Here is a 7057-nt window from a genome sequence, read left to right on the forward strand (position 1 = left end):
TTCCCATTAGCAAGTCTGTTTACTAAACACTCTCAGAACTGCTGTGTTTTGGGAAATACTGAGATGCCTTTGTAACGGAGAAGGTCGCTAAGACTTCCTGTGCTAGAGGCACTGACTTCCTGCCAGGCCTGGGAAGGACATGTCCTGGGCTTCTCCGTGGAGGTATTTTTCTCTTATCACGTGTGTCTTATTGTCTGGATGTGTCACATTCAAGTCTCAGCTCTTCCTTCAGGCCTTCGGAACCTCTGAGACAGAATTTTGAGTGGGTTGACCTGGGAACCCCAGACTACCCCGGCAGCTCCACTGAGGTCCCCTCTTCCCCGAGGTTTCCATTGTCTGCAACACCCAGAACAAGCCCACTGCCCAGACCCCAAACATCGAGGGTCCTGGCCTTCTCCCACTCACCTTCCACATCCAAGCCAGTCTGGGAGCCTTCGTTCCACCACTGCTCTCTGTGGTCTCAGAGCCTCACGGGACCCCTCCATCCTATTTTCCATCACAGGGTTCCACATGGCCACGTGGCCCTCATGGATACTTTTCCTGCCATCCGCGTTTCTCACACTGCCTGGGGCTTCCTTTTGCAGCCTATCATTTTCCTCCCCCAGCCTCTGAGGACACCTTTATTTAAGGGAGGCCCAACGCCACCACTGTCCAGCCCCCGCTGCCTGCCCAGATCAACAAGCAGGCATGTCACGGCAGATTGTCCCTTCCTAGAGGAATGACTGTAATAAAACACAACTGCAGCCTTTCAGCGACGCATTGAAAGGCCCGGAACACCACCCCCAAGGTCCAGGCATGTGGGCAAGCCGGGCTGAGTAAGGCGGTACTGGGATCTCACTGCACACCGCACTGCACGCGGCCAATTTTACAACACATGGCAGAACTGGCTACTTACAAGACAGCTGCAGTGAGCACTCCTGAAAAGTGAAGAATCCTTGGTCAAGTAAAGAAAGATCTCATCAACTTTTCTAGCTTCTGAATTTTGATTTACTAGGTTTTCTTAAAGCAGAGTGCACCTGCATAGCATCCAATCATTTCCAGACTTTAGGCAAACCCACCTTCCAACCAGGAGTCAAAATTCTTATAAAGAATTCCTTTTTCTTAACTTTTCGATTCCAAGAAAATCAGTTTCTTTGGGACCCATGTGTCTCCATCAGTGAAGGCCCCTACCTGTGGCTCCTGTGACACTACCCTTTCCTGGAGAAGCTGTGCTTTTCGTTCTTCCACTTCTGATTTCAAGCAGAAAAGTGCTGATGAGTCAGACATCCACACTGGAAGGCACGGAATATATGTTATCAAGCAAACCTCTGCAGAGGTGGGCCTGGGGGTCAAGGGAGACACAGGAACCCCCGCAGATCCGTCACATCGCCGGGCGGCACAGGCTCTGCAGTGCTGGCCCTGGTTCTGCCAAGGTCGAGAGGAGGCCTCACACCTGGCCCCCAGCCTGCCCAAGCCAGGCATCGCTGGACGCCAGCACGTGGCCGCTGGACACACCTGCTGAGTATTTAGCTAAGCAAGCCACATGGCTGTTTGAGAATGAGATGATCACTCTGCTCTGTTTCATCCTGGAGACTGCACTGATTCCAATCTATCTGACTTTTGTACCTCTTCTCCTGTCCCTGACCTGCCAGGGCAGTCCGAATGGAATCTGTGGGCCAACAGCTCAGTGCAATCGGTCACAGAGAAGACGCCCATCCTGGAACGCGAGCGGGAGCCACCCCCGCCCCCGCACTCAGCCCTCTTTGTCCCCTGCTCAGTGGTCAAGGACCTTGTGGTGAGCGCCTCCCCACAAACGCAGCCTCCTGCGGAATTCGGCCCTGCACTTTTGCAGAGCCTGGAGCCAAGATGAATGACATTTGTGATCATGAGAAAGCAAAGAACGATGGAAACGGTTGCATCGAAGTTGTGCCCGCTTTCTGAAACTTCTTTGAACTGGTTGTGCAGAGCAGAGGAGCTCTACAGCCAGGAAAAGCGCGGAGGGGGCGTCCCCGGGTCGGGCGCGCACACAACCAGAGCACCGGGCTCCCCAAGCGGTTTGTCCCGGACGCAGACCGGCCAAGAGCGGAAACGTGGACGCAGCATTTCTCACGCCAGGAGCTCCGCGCGCGCGGGCTCCCCTTACACAATCCCCGCCCCGCAGGCCGAGAGAGGACCGCGGGGACCTGCGCGGGGCTGGGCCGTCCAAGAGGCCTCGGGTCTGCGCCCCGCTCAGCCCCCGCAGGACGCCTTTCGCGAGTGAGGCTGTTCTGAAATCAGCTGTGGGGTTTCGCCCAGGCCCGTCCTCCGGCTGCAGCCATCCAAATGGCCCCCGCGTGGTGAGGCGGGGCCAGACCCGATGACCTCCGCGGTGGTAGAACCCCGGGCGGGGGCGGGTGCCAGTCCTCCTCCCGAGAGGGCGCCGCGGGGACACAGCCCACAGCCGGGAGCGAGCGGGACACCGGCCTCGGGCCTGACGCCGCTCACCCGAGGGTGCCCAAGCCCCGCTGGGCCCCGTGCAGAGCCCTGGGAAAGCCCGGGGGCGGGACCGACGGGAGCGGGGGGAGCGAGGACCCGTCCTGCCGGCGGAGTGGAGCCCGGAGCCAGGGTGTCCCCCGTCCGCCCCAACCCCGCGGCCTCGCCAGTGAGGAAACTTCGGGGGCGGGGTCCCCGCACTGCAGTCCCCGCGCCTGTGGCCACATTCTTTTCACGGTTACCTCCCAGCCCCCATTTGGCGCGCTACGTCTGAGGTTGCGGAACTGCGGTGGGAACAGACCGCGCCGGGGCGTGTGAAATGAGGGTGCCCGGGTTCCCCTCCCTGCACGTGGGGTCCTGCAGGCAGCCGCGCCTTAAGGCCAGAGTCGCAGGCCGCACCTGTGGGTGCGGACACAGGGAACGTTAGAGGAGACAGAAACTGGGGTCCTCCCTGCGTTCCACCCGCCGCACCCTTAAGTCTCACTCTCCCCAAAACGCGCCCGAAACTCGGCCTCAACTGGGCCTCGGGGTCCGGCGACCCTCGCAGCCTCCCCTGGGCAAACCCGGAGCGCCCCTGGAACTCCCCGCACGCGCACGCGCGCACTCACACGGACGCGCGCGCGGGCAAAGGCTCGTCCCCGCGCTCAGGCAGCCCGGACTGGCGCGGGGGGCGGGGCGGATGGAGGGAAGCGAGGGGGCAGGAAATGCCGTTAATTGAGGGAAACGCGCAGGCATTGCACGGGCGGCCTTTGATGTGCGCCTCCGGGCCAGCCCGGCCCCTCCACGCCGGCGAGCCCACCCGGCGTGCGCCCCTCTCCGCCGGCGCTCCCGGGAGCGCAGGGCCAGCCTGAGCGTGGAGGACGCGTGGCATTGATTTCCAACGAGCAGGAGGCTGTGGGCTCACTCTGTCTCCAACGCGAGACAGTGCGTGGAGCCCTTTTTGTTTCTCCCCCGACCCCTGGGCCTCCCGGGGTGGGTCCGGAGACCGAGCGCTGCGGGGAATGATCGCGCTGACCGCGGGTCCTCCTGAGGAGAGGCCCCCTTGTCTTGACCTAATGTATGTACACATATAAATACAGTGGTCGTCCAAATGACATTCCACTCACTCTCCCTCCCCCTCTTTTTCTTTTCATCATCAGCAAATAAAGATTAGCCGGGAAGATTATAGAAAGCGTTTTCAGGCTGGCGCTGATCTTTATTCCAGGGGCTTTGTGATGATATTGATGATGATGATGGTCAAGTGGACAGTTTGATTTTTGTGTTTGGAGCTAGTTATAAAGAATCAATATTATATCAAGCGGTAACTTTCGTGATAAAGGACTTTAACCACTCTGGCTATTCATCATAAGTCTGTAGCAAGCAGATAGGTCAAAAGAAATTATATTGCACTAAAGAGTGAGTCTTCTTATCTCTCCCATACCAGGGGAATAAGGGACAAGCCGATCGATACAGTAGCTGCTGTATACTTCTTGCAATTATCAATAGCTGATTTCGCCTTTTGAGGCCTGCATCTATTAATGCAAGCTAATAATAATCGTTTGAGCCTCCCTATAGGCAAGGAGTCAAAGTTTTAACTTGCTAGCATTATTTATGTAATCATACATGCTGAAATGCCCCTCCTGGTCTACATGCAGCCCCGAGCCACAGTTCAGCCATCAGGAGAGAAGTACTTCACCATCGTTTGCATCCCTCAGTGCAAAGACGATTGTGAGCTGATGTTTGTGTGTGCCATAAAAAGCCACGGAATGTTTGCCTCTGATGACTACGGTGAAACTACACAGTGTACTGGAATAAACACACAGGAAGGCTTCGGAGCACACAACCAAAATGGACCGATACACTCCACACCCGGCTCGCATCTGTTAAAAATATTCAGGCATATTTATCTCAATAGCTTTGAGAGCAAAGGAGGTCACAGCAGTTGTATCCAGTGTGGACAGGGCAGTTAGCTGGTTTATTTACGTAGAGCATTTTATTTTTATGGGGAAAGTTATCTTCAAGTAGGCAGAGGGTTGGAAAAGCGTTTTCGAAAACCATAAATACAATTTTTGGCTATATGTTTTCTAGCACACCCCCGCCCAATGTAATAGAAAAGCAACATCTTTATAATTGGCACTTGACATGCTGTTTGCGTTGGGCTGTGGCACACCAAGCACAGATTTCCTGTTGATGGAAACATTTATCATCCTGATTGCCCCAGAGTGGCAGGTGGTGTTATCAATTACCTCTTCTTACCAATAATAATATTAGTATGGTAATATCTTTGCTCAAGTGAGAACCAATTAGCAGTCACTTGTCACAGCATTAAAGGCACAAAATCGTGCTGGATTTAACTCTAAGAACCTAAAACAAAAGTTGGGGGTGGGGGAGGAACCAGAGAGAGGGAGAGAGGTGGCCAGAGAATAGAAGAAAGGAACTTTGGGTGGGGGGGAGCAGTGAAAGAAGACAGAAAATGAAAGCCCTAATACTTGACTTTTTTTTTTTTTTTTTTTTTTAATGCATTAAGTGGTTGGGGAAAATACTTTAAACAAAGCATCAAATGCACCTTAGGTAAAACAGCTTCTGTGAATCTGGGGCCAGGTAGCTTCAATAAACTGTGACTGTGACGGTAAATTAGAACCAACTACTCCACTTCCAATCAATCTTGCAGAAAGGCTTTGTTTTATCTGAATGTTACCGATTGAACCAAACACCTAATTATATGTTTCACTAATGTAAAATATACAGCATTAATTTGTAAATAATATTAGACAGACAAAATAATAATGTGTCACCTCTTAAGATGAAAACAACATTGCAAGAGGAAAGACAATTAACAAATTAGATTTAATTACAGGAAAGAAAAGCAACTTTTGTTTTTGCGAGTGTTTAGGTATGACAATATTAATAGACAGTGGTCATGTGATGACGAGTACGTGTGTGCCCCTCCGAGTCTACACCCACACAGGCACATGGCCCAGCGTCCCTTTAATCTGGGCATGACTAGAGCGCACGTCCTGTGTCATCTGCGAAAATATTCCGTGGACACGTTGTCACTTCGCAATAAATCTATGGTTGCAACTTGGGCTTAAGATGCAAACACTTTTATTAAAAGTTGTCGCACTGAATAAGAGCAATTAAGGAAAAGTTTCTGATCTGAGTATAGGGAAGGAAGAAAGGCGGGAACAAACCAGTCAAGAAGTCGCACGCCTTTTATTTTCTACCTTTGCTTTTTTTAAAAATTGATCTTGTTCACTTCAGTCAATGTTTAAAAGGGTGCGCCGCAGAAATTACTCGTGCGCACCATTTCAGCTGTGGGGGCATTCGTACAAGCTTCCGCTACACACACAGCCTCCCCGGCCCTCTCCTCCAAGGCTCTGCCGGATCTTCCAACGAAATCCCAGAGCAGCCTGCGCTGGGGAGCCCGCAACTCTCTCCAGATCTCTGCACCCCGCACCACCCAGAATCTGGGACGGCGCCCACGCCGGGCTGGGCCAAGGGCAGAGCTTGCACCCTGCCTTCACACCCGGTTCACTTGCGTCCACGAAAGCACCGTGCCAGCCTCCTCCATCTTCCCACTCGCGCAACGCACGGCGACCCGCGCGACACTTCTGCAGTCTGAAGGCTTGCTTCTTACAAATAAAGGGCCAGAGTCTCACACTTGCCTTCGCTGGAGGGACTTAGAAGATCCTCCCCAGGTCCACACCTTGTAGGAAATGCAAAACAGATCGATGAAATTAAACAGTTGCATTTGGAAGCCCCAGAAAGACCTAAAGACATCGTGCCAGTTTGTTGGAGAGAGGGGTGCGGGACAGGGAGAGCGGGCCTTACGCAATAGAAAAGGTGGGCACAGCGCGCTTAAAATGACCCAGTGGGGAGCTGGTGCCGCCGAGCCAGAGGCTGCGAGTCCAGCTGGTTCTGGACTTGCTCGGCAGGCGTCAGACGCTATGGGAACCTGTGTCTGCTTCTTCTCCCCAAAGTGTGTCGGTTAAAAGAAAAATAGAGGTAGTAGTAGCAGTAGTGGTCAGGAAAAAAATAAAAATAAAAAAAGAGACACAATTAACCAGGTCATAAAAGCTAGGGCACCTTCGACCAGGGGTCTGGCCGTCCAGCGATCGTTTTGCGTTGTTTCTCCTCTCGAAAGTAGTCTCAGACCCCTGCCTTTCCGCTGCGGCTCTGAGACTTCCCCAAACTCTTTAGTCCTGTAAATTCTGCAAGAAACTCCCATCCTGCAAGCTGCTTTCCCCCCCTCCCCCCCACGTTCCTTTTTTCTCTCCCCACCCGCGCCGCCTCTCTATGCCCCTCTTTTCTCCGGAAAATTCCTACCCCCCGCGCGCCCCAAAGCCCGGGCTGCAAACTTTTCCCCGCCGGGCGCCGCTGCGCCAGATGCTGGAGCATCCCCCCAAAGCCTGAGCATCTGCACAAGTTCGCAGCCTAACTGCGGGATAAAGACGTTCGCCCGTAGCTTAACTAGAAAAGCACCATCGATGTGTGTGTTAAACGGGATAAGTAGAGATTTCAAACATCTTTTATTTGTCTCGAAAAAAAAAATTCAAATGAATACGCCCGCCACCAAAAGGCAAAATAAAACCAACCTTAAGGGTTTTTTCTTTTTTTTTTTTTTTTT

Source organism: Rhinopithecus bieti, unplaced genomic scaffold, assembly GCF_001698545.2.
Source record: "Rhinopithecus bieti isolate Rb0 unplaced genomic scaffold, ASM169854v2 scaffold_84002, whole genome shotgun sequence".
Lineage (NCBI taxonomy): Eukaryota > Metazoa > Chordata > Mammalia > Primates > Cercopithecidae > Rhinopithecus > Rhinopithecus bieti.